The sequence below is a fragment of the Somniosus microcephalus genome, chromosome 7, assembly GCF_052327205.1.
Source record: "Somniosus microcephalus isolate GS21.2 chromosome 7, FLI_Smic_1.0, whole genome shotgun sequence".
NCBI lineage: Eukaryota > Metazoa > Chordata > Chondrichthyes > Squaliformes > Somniosidae > Somniosus > Somniosus microcephalus.
Window position 1 is genome coordinate 175,272,537 of NC_140993.1, and position 15,438 is coordinate 175,287,974.

The 15,438-nt window shown below is 44.7% G+C and overlaps 1 protein-coding gene across 1 annotated transcript in view; it reads right to left on the reverse strand.

Annotated features, from left to right (window-relative positions):
- The window catches only part of LOC147115018 (uncharacterized), a 78,210-nt gene extending 63,858 nt beyond the window's left edge, over positions 1-14,352 (reverse strand). The window contains exons 1-2 of the mRNA XM_085993232.1: positions 14,141-14,352; positions 13,809-13,869 (exon numbers count right to left, since the gene is read on the reverse strand). The gene's annotated coding sequence lies outside the window, so the exon portion shown is untranslated. The remainder of the gene's footprint in view (positions 1-13,808; positions 13,870-14,140) is intronic.
- Between the last annotated feature and the right edge of the window lie 1,086 nt (positions 14,353-15,438).

Below are 15,438 nucleotides of genomic sequence, written 5' to 3' on the forward strand. Positions count from 1 at the left end.
ACTCCTAGGCTCACCATATGATCAGATATTAGGTGTTTAATGGACACTCCAGTTTGTAGCACAGGGTCATCAACATGTAAACACAGGGTCATCAACTTCTTCCAAGCACACACGCACACATAAACAGTCTTTTGGGTTTTGCCTTATATAGTGAACTTCTCCTTGTTCTTCCCCAGGGGTGGGTGATGCCACAATTCCAACTTCCCACAGTCCCGTCCTTCAGGATCATTACAGTAGGGAGTGAGGGCTCATTTAAGAGAGTGGTCTGTGGCACACCGCATGAGAAAGATGAGTAAAATCCCCCAAAAAGTAATGGCTACTATCTACTTTATCCGTTAACAACTTTAAAGAAATTAAGGAGGTTGTTCAGACATAATCCCTTCTAAATCTAAGGTGATTGCTTCTTATTAAATTATTGCATCATCATAAACAAGTACTAATAATCCATTGGAATGACTGCTTATGAGATTGAAAGAAACACTAATCTAGCTGGTAGTACTATGTGAATATATTGCTAATCTTGCTAAAGCTAAGAAACTTATTTTATTTTTGCAGAGATTATGTTTAATATGATATGGATAATAATTCATCCATTTGAACAGATTTTTATTTATACTTAGCAACCTAATAAATTATAATAGTTGTGTTTTTTTTACATGACATATATCTTTCGCAATAGTCTAGCAGATCAAGGCACTGCCCAGAGTAATAATATGCTACACTTAAAGGTGCCATGTTCAATTTTTGGTCTGTGCTGATTTGGCTAATCTGAGGTAGTAACTGACATATTAATAATAGGCCTTAGCACGTTACATAGAAATATATAGAAGCTACAACACAGAAATAGGCCACTCGGCCCAACCAGCCAGTGTCAGCATTTGCCCATGTGAGCAAAATGTCCTAATCACACATATAACCCCTTCACGGTTCTCTAGATATATGTGAGATGTGGTCTCTGTTGTAGACAGTATTCTATAGTCCAGTAAGGAGATCACTACTACAATGACTTAATTCGAATTATCTTACTTTATAGTTTTAACGTCAGACAGTATAAGAAGATTACGGGTCAATGACCTAAATTAGGCATTTGCATACATTAGAATGAATCTAGACATAATAAACATACATTCTCCATTTATATGGATTCAAAGGAGAATCTGTCCCTGTGTCCAAATTCGAGTGCACTCTTTCGTTGGCGCGCTTAAGTTGGAGCTCATGGTATGTATAATGTCTGCAAGACTTACGACTCCGAACCCCTTCGTTGAATTCTCTTCACGATCACTGAATCCCACTTTGAGTTCTGGATGCAGAGCTACTAATATGAAGGGCGGCGGCCGAGTTTGGAAGCCCGGGACGGGATGCGGCAGCCATTTGCCTCCTGAGCCCTCTTTTCAGAGCTCCTCCCCTCTTTTCTTCCAGTCGCTTCTTTCTTCCCGCTCGAAAACCCCGACTCCACCCCTTCCTCCTGGGGTTTCTGCCTGGAGACTGCGCAGCCTCACTGTCTGCAACAGTTGATACTGGTGCAGAATTATGGAAAGACTGCTCTTAGTCACATTGTGTCCTTAAAAGTTCTTGCCGTACCTTCACATGGGCAACTTTAACCCAGGGATTTATAACAATGATAATACAGTGTCTAAGTTAAAGATTGATAACCATACTTAGCGTACATAACATTTCCAGTGGGTATTACACACATTTACCCACTCTGTTCCCATATCCTTTCATCACCTTTGCCTTCATTCATCTATCCAATCCATTTTTGAATGTTGCCATAGTTTCTGCCCCAATCACTAACCCTGGAAGTGAATTCCAGTCTCACAACTCTCTGTGCAAAGAGTTTCTCTTGTTTTCTGCTCTAAATCTCTTACTTTTATTCCTTTATCTATGGCTCCTCATTCTAGACCCCTCACCTACTGAAAACCGTCTATTTCTGTCCACCATGTCCCATCCTTTCATAATTTTAAACACTTGCATAATCATAACCTATAATCTCCATTGTTCAAATGAAAAAAAAAACTATTATTTGTCTTTCTCCGTATTTGTATTTCCTTATACCAGACAGTATCCGAATAAATCTGTGTTAACATAGAAGATAGGAGCAGGAGTAGGCCATTCGGCCCCTCAAGCCTGCTCCGCCATTCAATGCGATCATGGCTGATCATCCAAATTCAGTACCCGGTCCCTGCTTTCTCCCCATACCCCTTGATCCCTTTAGCCTTAAGAAATATATCCAACTCCTTCTTGAATATATTTAATGTATTGGCCTCTACTGCCTTCTGTGGCAGAGAATTCCACAGGTTCACCACTCTCTGGGTGAAGAAATTCCTCCTAATTTCTGTCCTAAATGGTCTACCCCTTATCCTTAGACTGTGACCCCTGGTTCTGGACTCCCCGACCATTGGGAACATCCTTCCTGCATCTAGTCTGTCCAGTCCTGTCAGAATTTTATAAGTTTCAATGAGATCCCCTCTCATTCTTCTAAACTCCAGCGAGTACAAGCCCAGCGAGTACAAGCCCAATCGACCCAATCTCTCCTCATACGTCATTCCTGCCATCCCAGGTATCAGCCTGGTGAATCTTCACTGAACTCCTTCCATGGCAAGAACATCCTTCCTCAGATAAGGCGACCAAAACTGCACACAATACTCAAGATGTGGTCTCACCAAGGCCTTGTATAACTGCAGCAAGACATCCTTGTTCCTGTACTCAAACCCTCTCGCTATGAAGGCCAACATGCCATTTGCCTTCTTAACCGCCTGCTGCACCTGCATGCTTACCTTCAACGACTGGTGCACAAGGACACCCAGGTCTCGTTGCACTTCCCCTTCTCCCAATCTATTGCCATTCAGATAATAATCTGCCTTCCTGTTTTTGCCACCAAAGTGGATAACCTCACATTTATCCACGTTATATTGCATCTGCCATGCTTTTGCCCAATCACCCAACCTGTCCAAATCATCCTGAAGTTTCTCGGCATCCTCCTCACAGCACACACGCCCACCCAGCTTTGTGTCGTCGGCAAATTTGGAGAGATTACATCTAGTTCCCTTGTCTAGATCATTAATATATATTGTGAATAGCTGGGGTCCAAGGACCGATCCCTGCGGTACCCCACCAGTCACTGCCTGCCACTCGGAAAAAGACCCGTTTATTCCAACTCTTTGCTTTCTGTCTGCCAACCAGTTCTCTATCCAAGTCAATACCTTGCCACCAATCCCATGTGCCTTAACTTTACACGCTAATCTCTTATGCGGGACCTTATCGAAAGCCTTCTGAAAGTCCAAATACACCACATCCACTGGTTCTCCCTTATCTATTTTACCAGTTACATCCTCAAAAAATTCCAATAGATTAGTCAAGCACGATTTAGCTTTTGTAAATCCATGTTGACTTTGTTCGATCCTGTACCTGTTTTCCAAGTGCTCTGCTATTACATCTTTAATAATGGACTCCAGCATTTTCCCCACTACCGATGTCCGGCTTACCGGTCTGTAATTCCCCGTTTTCTCTCTACCACCTTTTTTGAATAGTGGGGTAACATTAGCTACCCTCCAATTCATGGGTACTGTTCCAGATTCCATCGAATGCTGGAAGATGATCAGCAATGCATCTACTATTTCTAGGGCCACTTCCTTAAGTACCCTAGGATGTAGATTATCAGGCCCTGGGGATTTATCGGCCTTCAATCCCATCAATTTCCCTAACACCATTTCCCTACAAATACTGATTTCTTTCAGTTCCTCCCTTTCAGCACGGTGGCATAGTGGTTAGCACTGTTGCCTCACAGCGCCAGGGACCCGGGTTCGAATCCAGCCTCGGGTGACTGTCTGTGTGGAGTTTGCACATTCTCCCCGTGTTTGCGTGGGTTTTCTTCGGGTGCTCCGGTTTCCTCCCACAGTCCAAAGATGTGCGGGTTAGGTTGATTGGCTATGATAAATTGACCCTTAGTGTTAGGGGGATTAAATACGTGGGGTTACGGGGATAGGGTGGGATATGTGTTGGTGTAGGGGTTACGGGGATCGGGTGGGATGTGTGTCGGTGCAGGCTCGATGGGCCGAAATGGCCTCTATCTGCACTGTGGGGTTTCTGTGATTCATCAGACCCTATGTTCCCCGACATCTCTGGGAGGTTATTTGTGTCCTCCTTTGTGGAGACAGAACCAAAATATGTATTTAATTGGTCTGCCATTTCTTTGTTCCCCATTATAAATTCCCCTGATTCTGACTGCAAGGGACCTACGCTTGACTTCACCATTCTTTTTCTCTTCACATATCTATAAAAGTTTTTACAGTCAGTTTTTATGTTCCCTGCAAGCTTACTCTCATATTCTATTTTCCCTTTCTTAATTAATCCCTTTTTCCTCCTTTGTTGAATCCTAAACTGCTCCCAATCCTCAGGTTTACTGCTTTTTCTGGCCAATTTATATGTGTCCTCTCCTTGGATCTTATGCTATCCCTAATTTCCCTTGTTAGCCACGGTTGAGTCACCTTTTTTGTTTTATTTTTATGCCAAACTGGGATGAACAAATTCTGTAGTTCATCCATGCGGTCTTTGAATGTTTGCCATTGCCTATCCACCGTCAACCCTTTGACATTCCCCAATCAATCCTACCCAACTCGTGCCTCAGACCATCGTGGTTTCCTTTATTTAAATTTAGGACCCTAGTCTCTGAGTCGACTACTTCATTCTCCATCTTAATGAAGAATTCGATCATATTATGATCGCTCCGACTGAAGGGGCCTCGTACAACAAGATTGCTAATTAATCCTTTCTCGTTACATAATACCCAGTCTAAGATGGCCTGATCTCTGGTTGGTTCCTCGACATATTGGTCCAGGAAACCATCCCTTAAATACTCCAGGAATTCCTCCTCCACAGTATTGTTACTAATTTGGTTAGCCCAATCTATGTGTAGATTAAAGTCACCCATGATGACTGCTGTGCCCTTATTGCACGCTTCTCTAATTTCCCTTTTAATGCCATCCCCAACCTCCGCATTACTGTTTGGAGTTCTATATACCACTCCCACTAACGTTTTCTGCCCCTTGGTATTTCTCAGTTCTATCCATACAGGTTCCACATCGTCAGAGCTAATATCCTTCCTTACAATTGTGATAATCCCTTCTTTAACCAGCAATGCTACCCCACCTCCCTTTCCTTTTTGTCTATCTTTCCTGAATATTGAATACCCCTGGATGTTGAGTTCCCAGCCTTGGCCACCCTGGAGCCATGTTTCTGTAATCCCAATCAAATCATATTCGTTTACCTCTATTTGCGCAGCTAATTCATCCACCTTATTACGAATGCTCCTCGCATTAAGACACAAAGCCTTCAGGCTTGTTTTTTTAATGCTCTTAGACCTATTAGAATTATTATTTACTGTGGCCATGTTTGATTTTAAACCGTTGTGAGCTGTGGGGGCGGTTTGTGGTGGATGGACGGTATGTGGCCACCAGATGGAGACAAAGTCCCCCTCTCACTCCAATTCAGGTGAAGGTCACACCCACCTCGAACACACCTGAGGCAAAGTTAACCATTAGCTCAGGAGTTCAAAAGGCAAACTAGTGCATCCCTTCAGGGCCAGTACCTGAGGACAAAGCCAAGACTGCTGTTGAAAACCGGCTTGCAGCTGCCACAGAGAGGTCTACTATTGAACCCGGGTGGAATATTGTTTAGTTCCGAGAACCTGATATGATCCCTAGACCAGCTGAGAAAGATCCAGTGGTAAAGTAACCCTGGCTTATTGTTTTTTTGGAGGAAATTGATTTACCAATCTCGTGATTGTGGTTGTGTCCTCCACCCCCAGCATCAACACACCCTTCGGTCTAGGTGGTGGTTGATTACACCGTTGATTTCTCTGACTGCCACTTTTGTTTTTCTCCTTCCTATCTTTTGCTTTTATCCTTGTTTCCCTTTCCTCTGTCCCCCTGCTCAGGTTCCCAACCCCCTGCCATTTTAGTTTAAACCCTCCCCCAGAGCACTCCCCGGCCCTGCCCTGCCCAGGTGCAAACCGTCCGGTTTGAACTGGTCCCACCTCCCCCAGAACCGGTTCCAATGTCCCAGGAATTTGAATCCCTCCCACTTGCACCATTCCTCTAGCCACGTTTCATCTGAAATATCCTTCTATTTCTACCCTGACTAGCACGTGGCACTGGTAGCAATCCTGAGATTACTACCTTTGAGGTCCTATTTTTTTAATTTACCTCCTAACTCCCTATATTCAGTTTTTAGGACCTCATCCCGCTTTTTACCTATATTGTTGGTACCTATATGCACCACGACAACTGGCTGTTCACCCTCCCCTTCCAAGATGTTCTGCAGCCGCTCCGAGACATCCTTGACCCTTCCACCAGGGAGGCAACACACCATCCTGGAGTCTCGTTTGCAGCCGCAGAAACTCCTATCTATTCCCCTTACAATAGAATCCCCTCTTACTATAGCTCTACCCCTCTTTTTCCTCCCGTCCTGTACAGCAGAGCCACCCCTGGTGCCAGGAAGTTGGCTGCTGCTGCCTTCCTCTGATACGCCATCTCCCCCCAACAGTACTCAAAGTGGTGTATCTGTTTGAGAGGGGGATGTCCACAGGGGACCCCTACACTACCTGCCTGTGCCTAGTACTCTGTCTGTTGGTCACCTATTCCCTTTCTGCCTGTCCAACCTTTGCCTGCGGTGTGACTAACTGATCAAACGTGATATCCACGACGTCCTCAGCCTCGCGAATGGTCCAGTATGCATCCAATCGCAGCTCCAGCACCGCAATGCGGTCTGCCAGTAGCTGCAGCTGGATACACTTCCTGCACACATGGTTGTCAGGGACACAGGAAGTGTCCCTGAGTTCCCACATAGCGCAGGAGGAGCATACCATGGCACCGGGCTCTCCTGCCATGACTTACCCTTTAATTAATTGCAATTAAATTAAATCAAATCAATCCCACCAATTACACTACAGTTAAATGGTATATTTAAGGGCCCTGGTTTATAAACAGTCCCCGCTACACCACAGAGACTTTAGAAACTATAAACCACAGAGTTAAAGTTTATAAAGAGGGAAATACTCACCAACCAATCACTTACCTGCTTTCTGGTGACATCACACTTCGATTACTTTTTACTTCTCTCCCTATCGGAGATTGGAGATTAGTACGCTCTGAGGCCTACCTGGTCTCTGGCGCCTTTTTATAGTCGCTCCGCCGCCGAGATTTCTCCCGCCGCCACCGGTGAGGCCTACCTGGTCTCTGGTGCCTTTTTATAGTCGCTCCACTGCTGAAATTTCTCCCGCCGCCCTCTTTAAAGCTTGAATATCCTTCTTATATTGTGGAGTTCATTACTGCAAGCAGTACTGTAACTGAGGTCTTATTAAAGTTTTACATAGGTGTATCATTACCTATTGGCCTTTATAGTCTATACCTCGTGATAAAACCAAGAATTCTATTTTTTAAACTTTGGGTTACAGAAGGGAGAAAATCAGCCAGATTTGACCTTGATTTCTATCTGGTAGAAATACAGCCGTGGCTCAGTTGGTATCACTCTTGCCTGAGTGGGTTAAAGTTCCACTCCAGCGACTTGAGCACAAAAATCTAGGCTGATACTCCAGTGCAGTGCTGAGGGAGTGCTGCACGGTCGCAGGTGCCGTCTATCAAATGAGACATTAAACTGAGGCCCCGTCTGCTCCCTCAGGTGGAAGTAAAAGATCCCACAGCACTGTTTCGAAGAAGAACAGGGGAGTTATCCCCAGTGTCCTGGCCAATATTTATCTCTCAATCAATATCACTAAAAACACAGATTATCTGGTCATTATCACATTACTGTTTGTGGGAGCTTGTGGTGTGCAGATTGGTTGCCACATTTCCTACATTACAACAGTGACTACACTTCAAAAAGTACTTCATTGACTGTGAAGAACTTTGGGATGCCCTGAGGTTGTGAAAGGTGCTATATAAATGCGAGTCTCTGTTTTTTCCTTTTAATAGGATGACCTTAATGGGATGATCTGCACAGTACAATAAGCCTGCCAATACTTACTAGCTAGACATACACGTAATGGGATTGTTGCCATCTATGGAACCATTTCCCAACAACAGCAACAACTTGCATTTATATAGCAGCTTTAAAATAGTAAAACGTCCCAAGGTGCTTCAAAGGAGCGTTGTCAAACTAAATTTGACATCGAGCCCATGGAATAAAAGGGACAGTAGCAGCATGGATACAGAATTGGCTAAGTGATAGGAAACAGAGTAGTGGTGAATGGTTGTTTTTCGGACTGGAGGAAGGTATACAGTGGTGTTCCCCAGGGATCAGTTCTAGGGCCACTGCTTTTCCTGATATATATTAATGACTTGGACGTGGGTGTACAGGGCACAACTTCAAAATTTGCAGATGACACAAAACTTGGAAGTCTAGTGAACAGCGAGGAGGAGAGTGACTAGCTGAAGTGCTCTTGCAGAGAGCTGACACGGGCTCGACGGGTTGACTGGCCTTCTTCCGTGCTGTAACCATTTTATGATTCTATGAGCCACATAAGGTGATATTAGGGCAGGTGACCAAAAGCTTGACCAAAGAGGTAGGTTTTAAGGAGCGTCTTAAAGGGGGAGAGCTAGAGCGGCGGAGAGGTTTTGTGGGTATTCCAAAGCTTAGTGCCTAGGCAGCTGAAGACACGGTCACCAATGGTGGACCGATTAAAATTGGTGATGCGCAAGAGGCCAGAATTGGAGGAGCGCAGAGATCGCAGAGGATTGTCGGGCTGGAGGAGGTTAGAGAGATAGGGAGGGGCGAAGCCATGAAGGGATTTGAAAACAAGGATGTGAATTTTAAAATCGAGGCATTGCTGGACCAGGAGCCAAGGTAGGTCAGTGAGCACAGGGATGATGAATGAACGGGACTTGGTGCGTGTTAGGATACGGCAGTGGCTGGCAAAATATGGCCCGTGGGCTTTATCCAGCCTGCCAATGGATTTTATCCAGCCCGTTAAGATCTGGCTTCGAGCTTCGAACGTCTGTCCCACGTGACATCAGGAGGCAGGTCATTATCTCCGAGGCAGCAGAGAAGTCATAACCAAAAACAGAGGTGGGGCAAATCGAATCTGTTGTTCACTGCATCAATGTGTCATTGCTATAACCTCCCCTTTCAAGTTTATAAAAATAAATCAACAACTTTAATACAGTACGGTATAGGACGCCTTCTGCTGTTTACAGAGGCACCTGCAGCACCAGACTCGGAAATGTCTGGAGCGAGAATAGTAATCAAAACTGAACCAAATAGAAGTGATTATGGGGAAATAGAAACTTACTGCATTATCTGCAGCTTGTAAATCAACAAAGTTATTCACACCCGAAACCTCAGTTTCTGCTCCTTCACTGCAACAGGAAAGGTGGTGGTTCACAGTTTGTGGGTTCAGTTTCCATAAATCTGTGCAAATTTTCCAGATAAATGCACGATAACATAAATACTTAAAATATATAAAATAACCCCATTGGCAGCATGACTGGAATTGACACAATCGAATTGAATGGAAGATTGTTTACTTCGCCAAACAGCCACGGAGACTTTCAGTACAACATATAATCGATCGATAAATCATTTAATTCATTTAGTAACAGAAGATTTTACTATTTTACACTACATTTTGTGTATTTAAGATAGTATCTGACTACTATATGAATTTATGTGTATAACTTATTGGGAGGGTAGAATTGGGAGTGATGATCAACACTATGGGGTCGATTTTGTGGAACCTGTCAGGAAGAAGGCGGGACTTCCCCTTTCGGGTTTCTGACCCGCCTACTTCGGCGTCCAGCCAATCCGCGCGATTTTCCCTTGATTGACCTTGTTGAGCCCGCCCAGCGGGCTCAGCAGGCCAATTAAGGGCCACCCGGCAACAGGTGACGTCACATTGACATTTCATCTGTCAAGATTTCTGACAGATGAAATATCAGTGTCTCACAGCTGTTTGAAGCTGTCAAACACTGACAGTCTGATTTTCTAAGCTGAGTCCTTCTACGCAGACTCGGTTAGAAATCTCAGCAGCACTGAAAGCTGAAGGTTGTCACTTTTCACAGATCGCAGCCATTCAGCTTTAAGTTCCGGCTGACTGATGGGCTCCTGACGCCTAGAGGAAGAAAGGCTGTGAAGGTAAGTAAAGGTAAGTAAAAGTTCTTTACACACTTTAGACACACCAAACACACTTACCTTTACACTCATGCACCCATCACTCACCTGAGCGCCGACATCGCGACCCCTCCAAGTCCTTCAACCCGACGGCCCGCCGCTTCAACCTGGCGTGGTTTGGAGCCGTCGGGAAACCCACATGAAACCCCTCAAAATAGGGATTAGGCTAAAAACTGCCTGTTAACTGGCAGTTAATTGGCACTAATCCCTTCCCGCCTGGTTTCGGCAGGTCCCAGTGCGGGGCGGGTACCCGCTGCCCCTGAAACTTACGTGGGGCGGGGTTTTGGGCGGGACTCCCAAAGTCAGGATCCCCCCCCCCCCCCCCCATGCCTGAAACCCCGCCTGACGGCTCCCCGTAAATCTAGCCCTATGAGTTGGCCTGTTTCAAATTTACCAATTTAATACTTTGCTCTCACCAATGACTGTTAGTGGGGTTATTAATTCTTGCACAATTATTCACTTGTTTTAATATTATCCCACTCAATTAGCATAGTGGAGGCATTCTTATTATGTTCTAACTAAACGGACCCGGGTATATTGGACATTGCATTCATGGTTTTTTAATTTAAATGGTAGCTGTTGTTAACACAATTCCAATGTTCCCTCTAGTTTTTTTGTGTGCGGTCCCTTTAAATTTGCAGCGCGGTATCTCTTCCAGCGGCAGGAGCTGGTGAGCAGCCTATGCGCAACTGCTCGCCTTGGGGGAACATTGGTGTGCGGCCTCAACAGCTCACCAAAACTTGTTAAGTGGTCCTCCAGCCCAAATAATTGCCCATCCCATGGCATATAAATAGTAAACGGGTAGGAAGAGATGGGGTGGGGCCGATTAGGGACCAAAAAGGAGACCTACGCATGGAGGCAGAGGGCATAGCTGAGGTACTAAATGAGTACTTTGCATCCGTCTTTACCAAGGAAGAGGATGCTGCCAAAGTCATAGTGAAAGAGGAGGTAGTGGAGATACTGGATGAGATCAAAAATGATAAAGAGGAAGTACTAGAAAGGCTGGCTGTACTTAAAGTAGATAAGTCACCAGGATCGGATGGGATGCAAGTGGCAGTGTCAGTTGCGACGAGGATGCGAAGAGGCTTCAAGGGGATCTCGACAGGCTCAGGTGAGTGGGCGAGAACATGGCAAATGGAATATAATGTGGATAAATGTGAAGTTATCCACTTGGGTAGAAAAAACAGAAAGGCAGAGTATTTCCTAAATGGTGAAAGATTGGGGAATGCAGATGCTCAAAGGGACCTGGGTGTCCTTGTACATGAGTCACTGAAAGTGAATGTGCAGGTGCAGCAAGCCATTAGGAAGGCAAATGGTATGCTGGCCTTCATTACAAGAGGATTTGAGTAAAGAAGTCTTACTCCAATTATATAGGGCCTTGGTGAGACCACACCTGGAGTACGGTGTACAATTTTGGTCTCCTTACCTAAGGAAGGATATACTTGCCATAGAGGGAGTTCCACGAAGGTTCACGAGATTGATTCCTGGGATGGCGGGACTGTCGTATGAAGAGATTGAGTAAACTAGGCCTGTATTCTCTTGAATTCAGAAGAATGAGAGGGGATCTCATTGAAGCTTACAAAATGATTACAGGGCTTGATAGGGTGGATGCTGGGAGAATGTTTCCCTTGGCTGGGGAGTCTAGAACCAAGGGCCGCAGCCTCAGGATAAAGGGTAGGCCATTCAGGACTGAGATGTGAAGAAACAGAAGGTGGTGAATCTTTGGAATTCTCTACCCCAGAGGGCTGTGGAGGCTCAGTCATTGGGTATATTCAAAACAGAAGTCGATAGATTTCTGACTAGTAAGGGCATCAAGGGATATGACGATAGGGCCAGTGAATGGAGTTGAGGCAGAAGATCAGCCATGATCTCATTGAATGGCGGGGCAGGCTCGAAGGGCCAAATGGCCTACTCCTGTTCCTATTACTTATGTTCTTATGTAAGTAAGGCAAGTAAAAGTGGAAACTGCTGAGGTACTGGCCATAATCTTCCAATCCTCCATAGATACGGGGGTGGTGCCAGAGGACTGGAGAATTGCAAATGTTACACCCTTGTTCAAAAAAGGGTGCAAGGATAAACCCAGCAACTACAGGCCAGTCAGTTTAACCTCGGTAGTGGGGAAGCTTTTAGAAACGATAATCTGGGACAAAATTAAGTCACTTGGACAAGTGTGGATTAATTAAGGAAAGCCAGCAGAGATTTGTTAAAGGCAAATAGTGTTTAACTAACCTGATTGCATTTTTTGATGAGGTAACAGAGAGGGTTGATGAGGGCAATGCGGTTGATATGATGTACACGGACTTCCAAAAGGCGTTTGATAAAGTGCCACATAATAGGCTTGCCAGAAAAGTTGAAGCCCATGGAATAAAAGGGACAGTGGCAGCATGGATACGAAATTGGCTAAATGACAGAAAACAGAGAGTAGTGGTGAATGGTTGTTTTTCCAGACTGGAGGAAGGTAGAGTGTGGTGTTCCCCAGGGATCGGTACTAGGACCACTGCTTTTCTGGATATATATCAATGACTTGGACTTGGGTGTACAGGGCACAATTTCAAAATTTGCAGATGACACAAAACTTAGAAGTATAGTGGACAGTGAGGAGGAGAGTGATAGACTTCAAGAGGACATAGACAGGCTGGTGGAATGGACGGACACGTGGCAGATGAAACTTAACACAGAAAAGTGTGAAGTGGTACATTTTGGTAGAAAGAATGGGGAGAGGACATATAAACTAAATGGTACAATCCTAAAGGGGGTGCACGAACAGAAAGACCTGGGGGTATATGTGCACAAATCGTTGAAGGTGGCAGGGCAGGTTGAGAAAGCAGTTAAAAAGGCTTATGGGATCCTGGGCTTCATAAATAGAGGTATCAAGTACAAAATCAAGGAAGTTATGATGAACCTTTATGAAACACTGGTCCAGCCTCAACTGGAGTATTGTGTCCAATTCTGGGCATCGCACTTTAGGAAGGATGTGAAGGCCTTAGAGAGGGTGCAGAAAAGATTTACAAGAATGATTCCAGGGATGAGGGACTTCTGTTACGTGGATAGACTGGAGAAGCTGGGGTTGTTCTCTTTAGAGCACAGAAGGTTGAGAGATTTGATAGAGGTGTTCAAAATCATGAGGGGTCTAGACAGAGTAGATAGAGAAACTGTTCCCATTGGCGGATGGGTCGAGAGCCAGAGGACACAGATTTAAGGTGATTGGCAGAAGAACCAAAGGTGACGGGAGGAAAAACTTTTTTTACGCAGCAAGTGGTTAGGATCTGGAATGCACTGCTTGAGAGGGTGGTGGAGGCAGATTCAATTGTGGCTTTCAAAAGGGAATTGGATAAGCACCGGAAGGAATTTTTTTTGCAGGGCTACGGGGAAAGGCGGGGTGGGTGGGAGGGACTAGCTGAAGTGCACTTGCAGAGAGCCGGCACAGGCTCGACGGGCCGAATGGTCTCCTTCTGTGCTTTAACGATTCTATGATTCAATGTCATGGACAGCAAAGTTTTGGATAAGCTCACATTTATGGAGGGTGCAAGGTGGGAGGCCAGCCAGGACAACAAGCATTAGTGCCTTCAGAAGAGAGTTTAAAAAAAAAAGGCTTATATTTTCTATATTGTTAACATGTACTATAACTTGATCTGAACTTATACCTGAAATTAAGTGCCAGGTTGTTCCTCTTCAATGATTTTCCATTTATGTTTTTCAATTTTTCTAGAAAGAAAGCATAAATGAACTTTCCAATAATTATTTTACACAATGGCATTTGGAGAATTATGCTTTAAGTCTCGTCTCATCAGGTAGAAGCACTGATTCAATTAATAAAGTACAAAACAAGACCAAACATTGTCCCAGGTAAAACAAACCAACTGGCTAGACCTCTATCTTGGTGTTAAAAGTGCCTCCAAAAATTTATCCAAAGTGCAATCATTCCCGAAATATTTCTAGTTAGCAATGGTTCGACACTTTTACCGTAGCTGCTTACCAGACATTTCACTGGGATTTCCCTCTTTGCAGCTCCGATGGTCGGGGTTTGCGCCAACTCAGCCTCGGGTTACCATAGCAACAGCTCCCCGCCTGCTGACTTCCTGGAGACTGTTCCCGCCCCCGGAAGTGAAGCGTTTGCACTAGCTAGGAGGAGGCAGCGGCTGTGCAGGAGAGCAGAAATGACATGCGAGCGTCAGTGCAATACATCTATAGACTTATTGGTTGAATCACTGCCTCTATCTGATGTGTTACAGGCGGAAAACAATGTTTTTTAAAAAAAAGTCGTTAATCGGAAGCCTGAAATCTAAAAGCATTTACAACTGCCTCCAGTTAATCTCCGCAGTTTACAAGTTTACAGTTTACATCGCTTTGATTTGCCCATTTAAAGCAATGGCCTTCAAGGTGCAGCTGATCAATCAATCGTGCTCCAGACTACCTGTGAGCATTGCCATGGGAGATGGCGAAAATGTAATATTTACATATGTGGATTTAGTTTCTAGTTTAAAAGTCGATTCCCCGTGAAAGTATTTTTTAAATTAAGGTTAAATATTGCAGGATCATGATTACTGTTCACACATGGGGGGCAATTTTCATTGTAGGCGACATCGGACAGGCGATAGGCGTAGCGATCGGGTCACCCACCCAATGTCACCTATTTTTCATGGTTGGGCCTCATTTTAATTCAAGAGCAAAATAGTGCAGATGCTGGAAATCTGAAATAAAAACAGAAAATGCTGGAAATACTCAGCAAGTCAGGCAGCATCTGTGGAGAGAGAAACAGAGTCAACGCTTCAGGTTAATGGCCTTTCATCAGAACTCATTGTAATTCAACAGGCAAGCTGCTCACACCTTTCCAGCCGGGACAGGCCGCTTACTTATTGGATGGGATGGTGGTGACTTCAGTGACTCCTCTGCAGAGCTGAGCAGCAGAGATGTTGGGTTGGAGGGCAGGCAATAGCAGGTGTAGGGACTGGCAGTGGGCAGAGTGATTTTTGTGGCTATTAGGAAAAGCCTCCCTTAAAGACTAATGATTAGTCTATTCTATGTACAGTGCCACACAAGCGCTTCACCTAATGCAAGCTCAAAATTGCATCAGAGTCCTATTATGTCATAGGAACCAGATTTGAATATATTGTCTGTTTTGGCCATTAGAATGCTGCCTTGCCTATTTCCTGGCCCACTCCAAAATCACAACAGGCTGGACATCGGTGGGAACTCAGTGCCGTCTTGCAATTTTCATTCCCATCTGCCGGAGAAGAAAATTGGCTTCATAATTTCCATACATTCAGCAGCTTT